At 36.7% G+C, this 18,302-nt stretch overlaps 1 non-coding gene across 1 annotated transcript; it reads left to right on the top strand.

The window, feature by feature from the left end:
* Positions 1-6,164: 6,164 nt before the first annotated feature.
* TRNAC-GCA (transfer RNA cysteine (anticodon GCA)) lies at positions 6,165-6,236 on the top strand. Its single transcript has one exon. It is a non-coding gene; the product is annotated as a tRNA-Cys (tRNA).
* The last annotated feature ends 12,066 nt before the right edge of the window (positions 6,237-18,302 follow it).

Below are 18,302 nucleotides of genomic sequence, written 5' to 3'. Positions count from 1 at the left end.
CAATTTGTAAAATTAGCCAACGCTATCTCTTAAACAATTAAGAGTACATACTACACTTTGTAAAGGAAGATATAAAATGCAAGCCCCGTGTGTTTTCCTGAAATATGATTATGAAAAAATAACCTTTTGAGGAAACTTTCATTAAAGCCTGATAAGGTTAGAATAATATCCTTAAATTAAAAAAAACATTAAGAAGACCAAAACATGGTTAAAAAATTAATATTAATACAAGTTAGTTTGACAAGACTTTTTGATAGCCATATTTAAGTTGATTGTACTTTTTTTTTTTTTTTTTTTAAACTTTTATTTATAGATAACCAACAGCGTATATCAAACAAAAGCAAATCACATTACAAATCTTTATACCACGCAGGGCATAGATCAAGAAAAATAACATAACAAAACAAAACAAAGCAGCGCTGCATACAGAAAGACAAAAAAGAAAATGATCACATGAGGAAATAATTACTTCAATATATAAAATGATCATCAATACCTAATACCCTGCTCAAGATTTGTCATTATTAATATACACTGCTGAACTTTTAAAGGGTTTTTACATCACCTTGTTTACAGATTCAACACATAACCAAATCATATAAATATACACATAAATATAGACAGAAAAGAAAGAGAGAGCGAGGAAAAAAAAAAAAAAAAAAAAGAGGGGAAAAAAAGGGACAATCCTCTCCTCCTCTCCCCCCCTCCAACTGTCCCTCCATATCTCCATATTGACCCATCCAGGCTACTTAATCCAATTATGTGGAAAAACATTTAATAGAGTCAATTCTGCAAAACTTACTGATGCTAGAAAGGGGGAGAGAATCATTTTTTGAATTACACTTGGATAGGTTAATATAACCGGTGACCATTTCCATAAGAACTTCTTAATTCTTTTCTCAGAGGCATCATGGAGATGGAAAGATTCAAAGACAATCTGCTCCTGAAATATTTTAAAGACCTCAGCTAGTCCTAATAAACGCTTACTTTTCCAATTTTTAAGTATACAGAATCTAACTGCTAATATAACTGTATTTAAGCTTTCTATGGTGTTCCTATTAAAATCATCATTGAAAGGGTATAGAAAGAAAATATCCTCTACTGCTAGCAATATTGTAACTTTGTATAATTTATTAAACCAATAAATTATCTTCAGCCATAATTGTCTGACCATAGGGCAAGACCAAAACATATGGAGTATATCTGCCTTATAATATGCGCAACGTGGGCAGATATTGACTGATAAAGGGTAAAACTTTTTCATCTTCCATGGTGAAATATAGAAGTCATTAATCAGCTTCATATGTGATTCTTTCCAGGCCATTGGTACTTTGCATTTCTGCAGCAAATTAAAGCTTTGAGAAATATTTTCAAAATCTATCACGGGAATTTTTGCAGACCAAAATTTACCTAGATTATCCCTAATGGGCAGACTCTGCTTATTCAGCATGATATCATACAACAGAGAGATCGAGGCATCACCTGTAGTGAATTTTTGTATACAAAGTTTAATATCGGGCCAAACTATTGTGGATGTAGGCCGCCACTTCTGATCTAAAATAAAATGACGGATTTGAAAATACGCGAATAAATTGGATCTAGGTATATTGTAATTACTGAAAATATCTTCAGCAGGTACTATATGATAATTTTCGTCAAGAAATTGTTTCACATAAAGTAAACCTTTTTCTGCCCAGTCTCTAAATACTTTTTGATGTATCCCTGGAAGAAAACTCGGGTTACTTACAATAGGTAAGAAATCAGAAAAAGAATAATCCAGATCTAAAATTGCACAGGTTTTTTGCCATGCATATACTACATTCTTTATAGAGATAAGGCAGCTAATATTCTGCGGCAATTTCTGTACTTTGCAGTGCAAGATCGCTTTTAATGAAAATGGTGCAATTACAAATGATTCTATCTCTTCAGAAGAAACGATATTGGAGCCAGCAATCCAATCCATTGCTATCTTAACCAGCGCCGCCAGATTGTAGAGTTTAAGATCAGGTAACGCTAAACCAGCCCCTCCAGGAGTTTGCATAAGTCTCCCTAAGGCCAATCGTGATTTTTTATTATTCCAAATAAATTTAGTAAATAAGGAGTTAATTCGCTTAAGATCCTTATTTAAGATAAGCAACGGTAAATTCTGAAGCGGGTATAACAAACGTGGGAAAATGATAGATTTAATTAGCCTAACGCGTGCTGTCAAAGACAGTGGGAATGCAACCCATAGTTGTAAGTCATCAGCAATCTTTTGGAACAGTGGTTCAAAATTAGCTTTATACCAGCAACTAGGATTCCTGTGCAGAACCAGGCCTAGATATTTAATAGCATCGACCTGTTTAAAGGGAATACTAGGAGTTACTATCATTCTATCATTAAGGCACAATAATTCACTCTTCTCTAAGTTTATCTTATACCCAGAGAATGAACTGAAAAGTTTCAGAGTTTGTAACACTAATAAGATAGACTGCTGAACATTGGCTAAAAATAATAACACGTCATCCGCATACAACAAGATTTTCAGGGAATGTATACCAAACTGGCATCCCATTAACACTTCCCTGAACCGAATTGCTAGAGGTTCTAATGCAATATTAAAAAGCAAGGGGGACAACGGACACCCCTGCCTAGTGCCCCTTTGTAAAGTTATTTTGGATGACAAGGTCCCATTAATAAGTAAAAAAGATATTGGATTATAATAAATTCTATGAATGAAGTGTAAAAATTCTCCCTTAAACCCAAATTGCTCTAATGTTCTGAATAAATATTCCCAAATAATTGAATCAAAGGCTTTAATGGCATCCAGGGAAAGAATAGCCGCATCTTGCCAGACCGGTTTCTTCCTACCCTGATCTACATTCCACGCGTAATCCAACAGATTAATTACTTTACGTATATTTTTTGTTGGATTTCTGTCTATCATAAATCCAGTTTGATCTGGATGGATAATATTATGTAAACATTTAGAGATTCTTCCCGCAATAATTGCCATTAATATTTTATAATCTATATTTAAGACAGAAATTGGTCTGTAGGAAGCCAGATCTTCCGGGTTTTTACCTTTCTTTAGAATGAGAGAAATATTCGCCGCAGAGAAATAATTGGATATAGGATTCATTGTACAAAAATAAGAATTGAAAAGTTTTTCTAGTATCACTGATACCTCTTCACTCATACATTTATAGAATTCAGCGGGGAATCCATCAGGACCCGCTGCTTTGTTCATTTTTAAATTATCTATAGCTTTTCTGATTTCTTGTATTGAAATCGGGGCATTTATCACTAACAAATCCTCATTAGATATTTTAGGGGCCTTTATCATATCCCAAAAATTGTTATGATTGACATTGTTTATTGCAGTATCGGAGTAGAGCTGTTGGTAATAAGTATAGAAAATTTCTAAGATCTCCTTAGTTTCTGTAACTCTACCTTTATCCGTTTGGATTGCCAATATAAGATTTTTCTTTTTTCTACTTTTAGTAAGTTTGGCCAAAAATTTGGCCGAGTACCCATGAATACCTTTAAAGTGAAGATTTATTTTAGTTTCTTCCTCTACTAATTTTTGTTTCAAGAAGAGATCTCTTTCCTTTCTCTTATCTCTATATTTCCCCCAATTCCCCACTGTAGGATTTGCACAATACATTGTGAAAGCATTCCTAACCTGATTTAAAATTTGAGTTTCTCTTATTCTGCTCTTCTTCTTACCTATACTTACAAAAACCTGGATTTCACCTCGTAATACAGCTTTAAAAGCTTCCCAACAGATTTCAATCTTGTGAGAGTAACTTGAGTTTTCAGCATAATAGCGCTGCCAAGAGGCTTTCATAAAATTAACAAATTTAGGGTTATTACATAAATAGCGAGGAAAGATAAATCTAAGTGTTTTGATCCTTTCTTTGTTACCTGCTATAAAAGATAATGAGATGATGGCATGATCTGATATACTAATTTCTCCTATTTCGGCCTCTATTTCTTGTAAGGCTAATGTTTCTGAAATTAAAAAGAAGTCTATTCTTGAAAATGTTCCATGTGCTAAAGACTCACAAGAATATAGCAGCTTGTCAGGATTTTTTAGCCGCCAAACATCTACTAATTTTAACCTTGAGCACCATTGTTTTAAAAATTTCGCATATCTATTATGGACTGCAATATTTTTTTTTGAGAATCTATCTAGAGTAGGACAAAGAGTTGCATTAAAATCTCCCCCAAGAATTACGTTCTCAGAGACATAAGGAAATAGTTTTAGCTTTATATTTTCCCAGAATTCTCTGGAAAAATTATTTGGGGCGTATACATTAAAAATCACCAGTTTGACGTTTTTTAGATGAATTTGAAGAAGGATATACCTAGCCGCTTCGTCCACTTCTACTTTAATTATTTTATAATCGAGATCCTTATGAAGAAGGATAGCTAACCCACATTTTCTAGCTCGGCTTGCTGTTGAAATAACTTCCCCTACCCACTTTATTTTCAGTTTCGCTGCTTCTTGTTGACTGAGATGTGTCTCCTGTAGGAGAACTATATCCGGTTTATGGGTAGCTAATTTTTTAATAACTAATTTACGCTTAATAGGGGAAGTTATTCCTCCTATATTCCAAGAGAGTACTTTGAGTCCCTCACCCATTCAGCATCAATCTATCAAGAAAAAGAGAGCTGACCGGAATGGCCATATAAAATACCTTTAAAAAAAAAATGCAATGAGACAAAAGGGGGGGGGCCAGGAGGAAGGGAGAGGAGAAGGAGAGAGGGAGAGAAAAAAAAAAAAAAAAAAAAAAGGAAAAAAGAGAAAAGAAGCAACAAAACACCAAATACATATAACAAATAACAAATGAGCTAATCATAAAAATTGACATTAAGTTTAGCTTGAACATTATCACACCTTCAAAAATATTATTCATCTAACATCTTATTTGAGTACCAAACCGCATCTAGCCTCTGCTCACAGGGATTCTATGTATTTTTTTACCTCTGAGACCTCGTCAAATGAGCGTCTAGTACCTCGATTTTCAACTATGATTCGAGCAGGATAGATCATCCGTGCTTTTATCCCTTTATTTATAAGTTGTGTACAATGCGGGGCCATAGTTCTCCTCCTCGCCGAAGTCTCAGAGGAAAAATCTTGAAACATTAGTATTCTGCTATTACCAAAAAAAAGGGGTTCTGCTGTTTTAAACAGTCTCATAAGCTCAATCTTGTCTTGATATTTTAGGAGTTTAAATAAACAAACTCTATTTTTTAAAGCTCCATCTACGAGGTCTTTCTAAGGGCCCAGTCTATGCGCCCGTTCAATTATAAGTGGAACTGATTGGGGGGGCATCCCTAGCGCCAGGGGTAGTGTAGTAGACGTAAATTTTAAGAGGTCATCAAATTCTGCGACTTCTGGTAGGCCAACTAATCTAATATTATTACGCCGGGAGCGATCCTCAAGATCCTCCAGGCGAAGCTGCATATTTCTGATTTTAGAATCTTGTTTTTTAATAATCTCTGCTGAAATGTGGCCCTGATCTTCTAAATTCGAAATTCTAGACTCAGCCTCTGTTAATCTGCAGCCTCTTATATTAATACAAGTTAGTTTGACAAGACTTTTTGATAGCCATATTTAAGTTGATTGTACTTTTATCAAACCAATAAAAATCTTCACATGTTCATTTTTTATCACTTTATACAGTTTATTGATATCTGAAACTCCAGTCAAATATCAAAAGCAGACATTAATCATAAATGCATTCATTAACTTTTTTCCAAGTTATTATTCCAAAAATTAGTTTTACTGACTAAATTCGATACCTTTAAGATAACATACATTACAAAATAGAAAACATAGATCCAGGTTTCTATTAATACATTAAGAAGACAAAAACATTGACAAAAAATTAACATTAATACAATGTCGTTTGACCAGACTTTCTGATAGTCATATTTAAGATTATTGTACTTTTATCAAGCCTCTAAAACTCTTTCTATTTTCATGTATATTAATTCATACGTAGTTCACTGATATCTGAAACTCCAGTCAGACATAAAAGCAGAGATTAATCATAAATACATTCAAAAACAATTTCCCAAATTATCATTATTACATAAATTAGTTTTTCTGATTAAATTCTGTACCTTTGATATAACCAACATCACAAAAAGAAAACTATGGCATAGGTTTCTGTGGGGATATAGCTCAGTGGTAGAGCATTCGACTGCAGATCGAGAGGTCCCTGGTTCAAATCCGGGTGTCCCCTTTGTTTATACCTTAAAATGTAGGAAACGCCATTCAAATGGGACTTATAAAAATGTGTGGCTTTTCAAAAGTCTAATAATTGATAGCTATTACTCATGTCAATTTGTAAAATTAGCCAACGCTATCTCTTAAACATTTAAGAGTACATACTACACTTTGTAAAGGAAGATATAAACTGCAAGCCCCGTGTGTTTTCCTGAAATATGATTATGAAAAAATAACCTTTTGAGGAAACTTTCATGAAAGCCTGATAAGGTTAGAATAATATCCTTAAATTAAAAAAACATTAAGAAGACCAAAACATGGTTAAAAAATTAATATTAATACAAGTTAGTTTGACAAGACTTTTTGATAGCCATATTTAAGTTGATTGTACTTTTATCAAACCTATAAAAATCTTCACATGTTCATTTTTTATCACTTTATACAGTTTAGTGATATCTGAAACTCCAGTCAAATATCAAAAGCAGACATTAATCATAAATGCATTCATTAACTTTTTTCCAAGTTATTATTCCAAAAATTAGTTTTACTGACTAAATTCGATACCTGTAAGATAACATACATTACAAAATAGAAAATATAGATCCAGGTTTCTATTAATACATTAAGAAGACAAAAACATTGATAAAAATTAACATTAATACAATGTCGTTTGACCAGACTTTCTGATAGTCATATTTAAGATTATTGTACTTTTATCAAGCCTCTAAAACTCTTTCTATTTTCATGTATATTAACCCCTTAACGACCGAGGACGTGCAGGGTACGTCCTCAGAAAAAAGGCAGTTAATGCCTGAGAACGTACCCTGCACGTCCTCGGTGTGGAAAGCAGCTGGAAGCGATCCTGCTTGCTTCCAGCTGCTTTCCGGTTATTGCAGTGATGCCTTGATATGGAGGCATCCTGCAATAACCTTAAATGGCCATCCGGTGCAGAGAGAGCCACTCTGTGGCCCTCTCTGCACCGGACATCGGTGGCCGGTAACGTTGGTGGGTGGGAGCTGACTTGGGAGGCGGGTGGGCGGCCATCGATGGGCCGCGTAATGTAGAGGGGGGCGGGATCGGGGGCGGGGGCGATGGGGGCGCGCACAGGCGCGCGCGTGTGCACGTCGGGCGGCAGGCGGGCGCGTGCACGGGGCGGGAGCGGGTGGGAACCGCTACACTACAGAAAAGACTGTGGTAAAAGTTTGTGTAAAGCTTTTTATTTTTAAAACAAACCCAGTCAAAGGTATCTAGGAGGGGGTGGGGGTTTGTTCTTTGGTGGGTAGGGGAGCTACACTACAGAAAATGGGGGATAATAATAATAATAAATAATAAAGCAACTATTTTTTTTTATAAACTGGGTACTGGCAGACAGCTGCCAGTACCCAAGATGGCGGCCATTAAGGCAGAGGGGGAGGGTTAGACAGCTGTTTGGTGGGGGATCAGCCAGGTTGGGGGCTAAGGGGGGCTCCTACACAGCAGCATTTGTAAATATGCTTAAAAACCCCCCCAAAAAGCCTAAATATATATTTTATTTTAGTACTGGCAGAGTTGCTGCCAGTACTTAAGATGGCGGGGACAATTGTGGGGTGGGGGAGGGAAGGGAGCTGTTTGGGAGGGATCAGGGGGTCTGATGTGTCAGGTGGGAGGCTGATCTCTACACTAAAGCTAAAATTAACCCTGCAAGCTCCCTACAAACTTCCTAATTAACCCCTTCACTGCTAGCTATAATACACGTGTGATGCGCAGCGGCATTTAGCGGCCTTCTAAGTACCAAAAAGCAACGCCAAAGCCATATATGTCTGCTATTTCTGAACAAAGGGTATCCCAGAGAAGCATTTACAACAATTTGTGCCATAATTGCACAAGCTGTTTGTAAATGATTTCAGTGAGAAACCTAAAATTGTGAAAAATTTAACTTTTTTTTTAATTTGATCGCAATTGGCGGTGAAATGGTGGCATGAAATATACCAAAATGGGCCTAGATCATTACTTGGGGTTGTCTACTACACTACACTAAAGCTAAAATTACCCCAAAAAGCTCCCTACATGCTCCCTAATTAACCCCTTTACTGCTGGGCATAATACCCGTGTGGTGCACAGTGGCATTTAGCATCCTTCTAATTACCAAAAAGCAACACCAAAGCCATATATGTCTGCTATTTCTGAACAAAGGGGATCCCAAAGAAAAATTTACAATCATTTATGCCATAATTGCACAAGCTGTTTGTAAATAATTTCAGTGAGAAACCAAAAGTTTGTGAAAAAATTTGTGAAAAAGTGAACGATTTTTTGTATTTGATCGCATTTGGCGGTGAAATGGTGGCATGAAATATACCAAAATTGGCCTAGATCAATACTTTGGGATGTTTACTAAAAAAAAATATATACATGTCAATAGATATTCAGGGATTCCTGAAAGATATTAGTGTTCTAATGTAACTAGCGCTAATCTTGAAAAAAAAATGGTTTGGAAATAGCAAAGTGCTACTTGTATTTATGGCCCTATAACTTACAAAAAAAGCAAAGAACGTGTAAACATTGGGTATTTCTAAACTCAGGACAAAATTTAGAAACTATTTAGCATGGGTGTTTTTTGGTGGTTGCAGATGTATAACAGATTTTGGGGGTCAAAGTTAGAAAAAGTGTGTTTTTTTCCATTTTTTTCTCATATTTTATAATTTTTTTTAAAGTAAATTATAAGATATGATGAAAATAATGGTATCTTTGGAAAGTCCATTTAATGGCGAGAAAAACGGTATATAATATATGTGGGTACAGTAAATGAGTAAGAGGAAAATTACAGCTAAACACAAACACCGCAAAAATGTAAAAATAGCCTTGGTCCCAAACGGCCAGAAAATGGAAAAGTGCTGTGGTCATTAAGGGGTTAATTCATTCGTAGTTCACTGATATCTGAAACTCCAGGCAGACATAAAAGCAGAGATTAATCATAAAGTCCAAAGTCCAAAGTCCAAAAAGTTTTTTTTTTTTTTTTAAATGTACACTTACACTACTGTAAAACAAGATATTAGTGGTGCCACTGGGCAAGTGGGCACAGTATACGCTGTGAGCCTGACACAAAAAAGCAGACTGATGTTTCACAGTCCAAAAAGTTGTTTTTTTTAAAATGTACACTTACACTGCTATTAAACAAGATATGAGTGGTGGCACTGGGCAAGTGGGCACAGTATACGCTGTGAGCCTGACACAAAAAGCAGACTGATGTTTCAAAGTCAAAAAGTTTTTTTTTTTTAAATGTACACTTACACTACTATTAAACAAGATATGAGTGGTGGCACTGGGCAAGTGGGCACAGTATACGCTGTGAGCCTGACACAAAAAGCAGACTGATGTTTCACAGTCAAAAAAGTTTTTATTTTTTTTTAAATGTACACTTACACTACTATTAAACAAGATATGAGCGGTGGCACTGGGCAAGTGGGCACAGTATACGCTGTGAGCCTGACACAAAAAAGCAGACTGATGTTTCACAGTCCAAAAAGTTTTTTTTTTTAAAATGTACACTTACACTACTATTAAACAAGATATGAGTGGTGGCACTGGGCAAGTGGGCACAGTATACGCTGTGAGCCTGACACAAAAAAGCAGACTGATGTTTCACAGTCCAAAAAGTTTTTTTTTTTTTTAAATGTACACTTACACTACTATTAAACAAGATATTAGTGGTGCCACTGGGCAAATGGGCACAGTATACGCTGTGAGCCTGACACAAAAAAGCAGACTGATGTTTCACAGTCCAAAAAGTTGTTTTTTTTAAAATGTACACTTACACTGCTATTAAACAAGATATGAGTGGTGGCACTGGGCAAGTGGGCACAGTATACGCTGTGAGCCTGACACAAAAAAGCAGACTGATGTTTCACAGTCAAAAATTTTTTTTTTTTAAATGTACACTTACACTACTATTAAACAAGATATGAGTGGTGGCACTGGGCAAGTGGGCACAGTATACGCTGTGAGCCTGACACAAAAAGCAGACTGATGTTTCACAGTCCAAAAAGTTTTTTTTTTTTTAAATGTACACTTACACTACAATTAAACAAGATATGAGTGGTGGCACTGGGCAAGTGGGCACAGTATACGCTGTGAGCCTGACACAAAAAAGCAGACTGATGTTTCACAGTCCAAAAAGTTTTTTTTTTTTTAAATGTACACTTACACTACTATTAAACAAGATATGAGTGGTGGCACAAGGCAAGTGGGCACAGTATACGCTGTGAGCCTGACACAAAAAAGAAGACTGATGTCTCACAGTCCAAAAAGTTTTTTTTTTTTTAAATGTACACTTACACTACTATTAAACAAGATATGAGTGGGGGCAATGGGCAAGTGGGCACAGTATACGCTGTGAGCCTGACACAAAAAAGCAGACTGATGTTTCACAGTCCAAAAAGTTTTTTTTTTTTAAATGTACACTTACACTACTATTAAACAAGATATGAGTGGTGGCACTGGGCAAGTGGGCACAGTATACGCTGTGAGCCTGACACAAAAAAGCAGACTGATGTTTCACAGTCCAAAAAGTTTTTTTTTTTTTTAAATGTACACTTACACTACTATTAAACAAGATATTAGTGGTGCCACTGGGCAAGTGGGCACAGTATACGCTGTGAGCCTGACACAAAAAAGCAGACTGATGTTTCACAGTCCAAAAAGTTGTTTTTTTTAAAATGTACACTTACACTGCTATTAAACAAGATATGAGTGGTGGCACTGGGCAAGTGGGCACAGTATACGCTGTGAGCCTGACACAAAAAAGCAGACTGATGTTTCACAGTCAAAAAGTTTTTTTTTTTAAATGTACACTTACACTACTATTAAACAAGATATGAGTGGTGGCACTGGGCAAGTGGGCACAGTATACGCTGTGAGCCTGACACAAAAAAGCAGACTGATGTTTAACAGTCCAAAAAGTTTTTTTTTTTTTTAAATGTACACTTACACTACTATTAAACAAGATATGAGTGGTGCCACTGGGCAAGTGGGCACAGTATATGCTGTGAGCCTGACACAAAAAAGCAGACTGATGTTTCACAGTCCAAAAAGTTTTTTGTTTTTTTTAAATGTACACTTACACTACTATTAAACAAGATATGAGTGGTGGCACTGGGCAAGTGGGCACAGTATACGCTGTGAGCCTGACACAAAAAAGCAGACTGATGTTTCACAGTCAAAAAAGTTTTTTTTTTTTTTTTAAATGTACACTTACACTACTATTAAACAAGATATGAGCGGTGGCACTGGGCAAGTGGGCACATTATACGCTGTGAGCCTGACACAAAAAAGCAGACTGATGTTTCACAGTCCAAAATGTTTTTTGTTTTTTTAAATGTACACTTACACTACTATTAAACAAGATATGAGTGGTGCCACTGGGCAAGTGGGCACAGTATACGCTGTGAGCCTGACACAAAAAAGCAGACTGATGTTTCACAGTCTAAAAAGTTTTTTTTTTTTTAAATGTACACTTACACTACTATTAAACAAGATATGAGTGGTGGCACAAGGCAAGTGGGCACAGTATACGCTGTGAGCCTGACACAAAAAAGCAGACTGATGTTTCACAGTCCAAAAAGTTTTTTTTTTTTTTAAATGTACACTTACACTGCTATTAAACAAGATATGAGTGGTGGCACTGGGCAAGTGGGCACAGTATACGCTGTGAGCCTGACACAAAAAAGCAGACTGATGTTTCACAGTCAAAAAGTTTTTTTTTTTAAATGTACACGTACACTACTATTAAACAAGATATGAGTGGTGGCACTGGGCAAGTGGGCACAGTATACATTGTGAGCCTGACACAAAAAAACAGACTGATGTTTAACAGTCCAAAAAGTTTTTTTTTTTTTTAAATGTACACTTACACTACTATTAAACAAGATATGAGTGGTGGCACTGGGCAAGTGGGCACAGTATATGCTGTGAGCCTGACACAAAAAAGCAGACTGATGTTTCACAGTCTAAAAAGTTTTTTTTTTTTAAATGTACACTTACACTACTATTAAACAAGATATGAGTGGTGGCACTGGGCAAGTGGGCACAGTATACGCTGTGAGCCTGACACAAAAAAGCAGACTGATGTTTCACAGTCAAAAAAGTTTTTGTTTTTTTAAATGTACACTTACACTACTATTAAACAAGAAATGAGTGGTGGCACTGGGCAAGTGGGCACAGTATACGCTGTGAGCCTGACACAAAAAAGCAGACTGATGTTTCACAGTCCAAAAAGTTTTTTTTTTGTGTTAAATGTACACTTACACTACTATTAAACAAGATATGAGTGGTGGCAGTGGGCAAGTGGGCACAGTATACGCTGTGAGCCTGACACAAAAAAGCAGACTGATGTTTCACAGTCCAAAAAGGTTTCTGTTTTTAAATGTACACTTACACTACTATTTAACAAGATATGAATGGTGCCACTGGGCAAGTGGGCACACTATACGCTGTGAGCCTGGCACAAAAAAAAGCAGACTGATGTTTCACAGTCCAAAAAGTTTTTTTTTTAAATGTACACTTACACTACTATTAAACAAGATATGAGTGGTGGCACTGGGCAAGTGGGCACAGTATACGCTGTGAGCCTGACACAAAAAAGCAGACTGATGTTTCACAGTCCAAAAAGTTTTTTATTTTAAATGTACACTTACACTACTATTAAACAAGATATGAGTGGTGGCACTGGGCAAGTGGGCACAGTATACGCTGTGAGCCTGACACAAAAAAGCAGACTGATGTTTCACAGTCCAAAAAGTTTTTTTTTTTTAAATGTACACTTACATTACTATTAAACAAGATATGAGTGGTGGCACAAGGCAAGTGGGCACAGTATACGCTGTGAGCCTGACACAAAAAAGAAGACTGATGTTTCACAGTCCAAAAAGTTTTTTTTTTTTAAATGTACACTTACACTACTATTAAACAAGATATGAGTGGGGGCACTGGGCAAGTGGGCACAGTATACGCTGTGAGCCTGACACAAAAAAGCAGACTGATGTTTCACAGACCAAAAAGTTTTTTTTTTTTTAAATGTACACTTACACTACTATTAAACAAGATATGAGTGGTGGCACTGGGCAAGTGGGCACAGTATACGCTGTGAGCCTGACACAAAAAAGCAGACTGATGTTTCACAGTCCAAAAAGTTTTTGTTTTTTTTAAATGTACACTTACACTACTATTAAACAAGATATTAGTGGTGCCACTGGGCAAGTGGGCACAGTATACGCTGTGAGCCTGACACAAAAAAGCAGACTGATGTTTCACAGTCCAAAAAGTTGTTTTTTTTAAAATGTACACTTACACTGCTATTAAACAAGATATGAGTGGTGGCACTGGGCAAGTGGGCACAGTATACACTGTGAGCCTGACACAAAAAAGCAGACTGATGTTTCAAAGTCAAAAAGTTTTTTTTTTTTAAATGTACACTTACACTACTATTAAACAAGATATGAGTGGTGGCACTGGGCAAGTGGGCACAGTATACGCTGTGAGCCTGACACAAAAAAGCAGACTGGTGTTTAACAGTCCAAAAAGTTTTTTTTTTTTTAAATGTACACTTACACTACTATTAAACAAGATATGAGTGGTGCCACTGGGCAAGTGGGCACAGTATATGCTGTGAGCCTGACACAAAAAAGCAGACTGATGTTTCACAGTCCAAAAAGTTTTTTGTTTTTTTTAAATGTACACTTACACTACTATTAAACAAGATATGAGTGGTGGCACTGGGCAAGTGGGCACAGTATACGCTGTGAGCCTGACACAAAAAAGCAGACTGATGTTTCACAGTCAAAAAAGTTTTTATTTTTTTTTAAATGTACACTTACACTACTATTAAACAAGATATGAGCAGTGGCACTGGGCAAGTGGGCACAGTATACGCTGTGAGCCTGACACAAAAAAGCAGACTGATTTTTCACAGTCCAAAATGTTTTTTTTTTTTTAATGTACACTTACACTACTATTAAACAAGATATGAGTGGTGGCACTGGGCAAGTGGGCACAGTATACGCTGTGAGCCTGACACAAAAAAGCAGACTGATGTTTCACAGTCCAAAAAGTTTTTTTTTTTTTTAAATGTACACTTACACTACTATTAAACAAGATATTAGTGGTGCCACTGGGCAAATGGGCACAGTATACGCTGTGAGCCTGACACAAAAAAGCAGACTGATGTTTCACAGTCCAAAAAGTTTTTTTTTTTTTAAATGTACACTTACACTGCTATTAAACAAGATATGAGTGGTGGCACTGGGCAAGTGGGCACAGTATACGCTGTGAGCCTGACACAAAAAAGCAGACTGATGTTTCACAGTCAAAAAGTTTTTTTTTTTTTAAATGTACACTTACACTACTATTAAACAAGATATGAGTGGTGCCACTGGGCAAGTGGGCACAGTATACGCTGTGAGCCTGACACAAAAAAGCAGACTGATGTTTCACAGTCCAAAAAGATTTTTTTTTTTAAATGTACACTTACACTACTATTAAACAAGATATGAGTGGTGGCACAAGGCAAGTGGGCACAGTATACGCTGTGAGCCTGACACAAAAAAGAAGACTGATGTTTCACAGTCCAAAAAGTTTTTTTTTTTTTAAATGTACACTTACACTGCTATTAAACAAGATATGAGTGGGGGCACTGGGCAAGTGGGCACAGTATACGCTGTGAGCCTGACACAAAAAAGCAGACTGATGTTTCACAGTCCAAAAAGTTTTTTTTTTTTAAATGTACACTTACACTACTATTAAACAAGATATGAGTGGTGGCACTGGGCAAGTGGGCACAGTATACGCTGTGAGCCTGACACAAAAAAGCAGACTGATGTTTCACAGTCCAAAAAGTTTTTTTTTTTTTTTTTTTAAATGTACACTTACACTACTATTAAACAAGATATTAGTGGTGCCACTGGGCAAGTGGGCACAGTATACGCTGTGAGCCTGACACAAAAAAGCAGACTGGTGTTTCACAGTCCAAAAAGTTTTTTTTTTTTAAATGTACACTTACACTGCTATTAAACAAGATATGAGTGGTGGCACTGGGCAAGTGGGCACAGTATACGCTGTGAGCCTGACACAAAAAAGCAGACTGATGTTTCACAGTCAAATACTTTTTTTTTTTAATGTACACTTACACTACTATTAAACAAGATATGAGTGGTGGCACTGGGCAAGTGGGCACAGTATACGCTGTGAGCCTGACACAAAAAAGTAGACTGATGTTTAACAGTCCAAAAAGTTTTTTTTTTTTTTTAAATGTACACTTACACTACTATTAAACAAGATATGAGTGGTGCCACTGGGCAAGTGGGCACAGTATATGCTGTGAGCCTGACACAAAAAAGCAGACTGATGTTTCACAGTCAAAAAGTTTTTTGTTTTTTTTAAATGTACACTTACACTACTATTAAACAAGATATAAGTGGTGGAACTGGGCAAGTGGGCACAGTATACGCTGTGAGCCTGACACAAAAAAGCAGACTGATGTTTCACAGTCAAAAAAGTTTTTATTTTTTTTTAAATGTACACTTACACTACTATTAAACAAGATATGAGCGGTGGCACTGGGCAAGTGGGCACATTATACGCTGTGAGCCTGACACAAAAAAGCAGACTGATGTTTCACAGTCCAAAATGTTTTTTGTTTTTTTAAATGTACACTTACACTACTATTAAACAAGATATGAGTGGTGCCACTGGGCAAGTGGGCACAGTATACGCTGTGAGCCTGACACAAAAAAGCAGACTGATGTTTCACAGTCCAAAAAGTTTTTTTTTTTTAAATGTACACTTACACTACTATTAAACAAGATATGAGTGGTGGCACTGGGCAAGTGGGCACAGTATACGCTGTGAGCCTGACACAAAAAAGCAGACTGATGTTTCACAGTCCAAAAAGTTTTTTTTTTTTTTTAAATGTACACTTACACTACTATTAAACAAGATATTAGTGGTGCCACTGGGCAAGTGGGCACAGTATACGCTGTGAGCCTGACACAAAAAAGCAGACTGATGTTTCACAGTCCAAAAAGTTTTTTTTTTTAAAATGTACACTTACACTGCTATTAAACAAGATATGAGTGGTGGCACTGGGCAAGTGGGCACAGTATACGCTGTGAGCCTGACACAAAAAAGCAGACTGATGTTTCACAGTCCAAAAAGTTTATTTTTTTTTAAATGTACACTTACACTACTATTAAACAAGAAATGAGTGGTGGCACTGGGCAAGTGGGAACAGTATACGCTGTGAGCCTGACACAAAAAAGCAGACTGATGTTTCACAGTCCAAAAAGTTTTTTTTTGTGTTAAATGTACACTTACACTACTATTAAACAAGATATGAGTGGTGGCAGTGGGCAAGTGGGCACAGTATACGCTGTGAGCCTGACACAAAAAAGCAGACTGATGTTTCACAGTCCAAAAAGGTTTCTGTTTTTAAATGTACACTTACACTACTATTTAACAAGATATGAATGGTGCCACTGGGCAAGTGGGCACACTATACGCTGTGAGCCTGACACAAAAAAAAGCAGACTGATGTTTCACAGTCCAAAAAGTTTTTTTTTAAAATGTACACTTACACTACTATTAAACAAGATATGAGTGGTGGCACTGGGCAAGTGGGCACAGTATACGCTGTGAGCCTGACACAAAAAAGCAGACTGATGTTTCACAGTCCAAAAAGTTTTTTATTTTAAATGTACACTTACACTACTATTAAACAAGATATGAGTGGTGGCACTGGGCAAGTGGGCACAGTATACGCTGTGAGCCTGACACAAAAAAGCAGACTGATGTTTCACAGTCCAAAAAGTTTTTTTTTTTTAAATGTACACTTACATTACTATTAAACAAGATATGAGTGGTGGCACAAGGCAAGTGGGCACAGTATACGCTGTGAGCCTGACACAAAAAAGAAGACTGATGTTTCACAGTCCAAAAAGTTTTTTTTTTTTAAATGTACACTTACACTACTATTAAACAAGATATGAGTGGGGGCACTGGGCAAGTGGGCACAGTATACGCTGTGAGCCTGACACAAAAAAGCAGACTGATGTTTCACAGTCCAAAAAGTTTTTTTTTTTTTTAAATGTACACTTACACTACTATTAAACAAGATATGAGTGGTGGCACTGGGCAAGTGGGCACAGTATACGCTGTGAGCCTGACACAAAAAAGCAGACTGATGTTTCACAGTCCAAAAAGTTTTTTTTTTTTTAAATGTACACTTACACTACTATTAAACAAGATATTAGTGGTGCCACTGGGCAAGTGGGCACAGTATACGCTGTGAGCCTGACACAAAAAAGCAGACTGATGTTTCACAGTCCAAAAAGTTGTTTTTTTTAAAATGTACACTTACACTGCTATTAAACAAGATATGAGTGGTGGCACTGGGCAAGTGGGCACAGTATACACTGTGAGCCTGACACAAAAAAGCAGACTGATGTTTCAAAGTCAAAAAGTTTTTTTTTTTTAAATGTACACTTACACTACTATTAAACAAGATATGAGTGGTGGCACTGGGCAAGTGGGCACAGTATACGCTGTGAGCCTGACACAAAAAAGCAGACTGGTGTTTAACAGTCCAAAAAGTTTTTTTTTTTTTAAATGTACACTTACACTACTATTAAACAAGATATGAGTGGTGCCACTGGGCAAGTGGGCACAGTATATGCTGTGAGCCTGACACAAAAAAGCAGACTGATGTTTCACAGTCCAAAAAGTTTTTTGTTTTTTTTAAATGTACACTTACACTACTATTAAACAAGATATGAGTGGTGGCACTGGGCAAGTGGGCACAGTATACGCTGTGAGCCTGACACAAAAAAGCAGACTGATGTTTCACAGTCAAAAAAGTTTTATTTTTTTTTAAATGTACACTTACACTACTATTAAACAAGATATGAGCAGTGGCACTGGGCAAGTGGGCACAGTATACGCTGTGAGCCTGACACAAAAAAGCAGACTGATGTTTCACAGTCCAAAATGTTGTTGTTTTTTTAATGTACACTTACACTACTATTAAACAAGATATGAGTGGTGGCACTGGGCAAGTGGG

This window comes from Bombina bombina, chromosome 4, assembly GCF_027579735.1.
Source record: "Bombina bombina isolate aBomBom1 chromosome 4, aBomBom1.pri, whole genome shotgun sequence".
Classification (NCBI taxonomy): domain Eukaryota; kingdom Metazoa; phylum Chordata; class Amphibia; order Anura; family Bombinatoridae; genus Bombina; species Bombina bombina.
The sequence above is the reverse complement of the archived record's forward strand: the minus strand, read 5'-3'. Positions and strand labels throughout refer to the sequence as shown.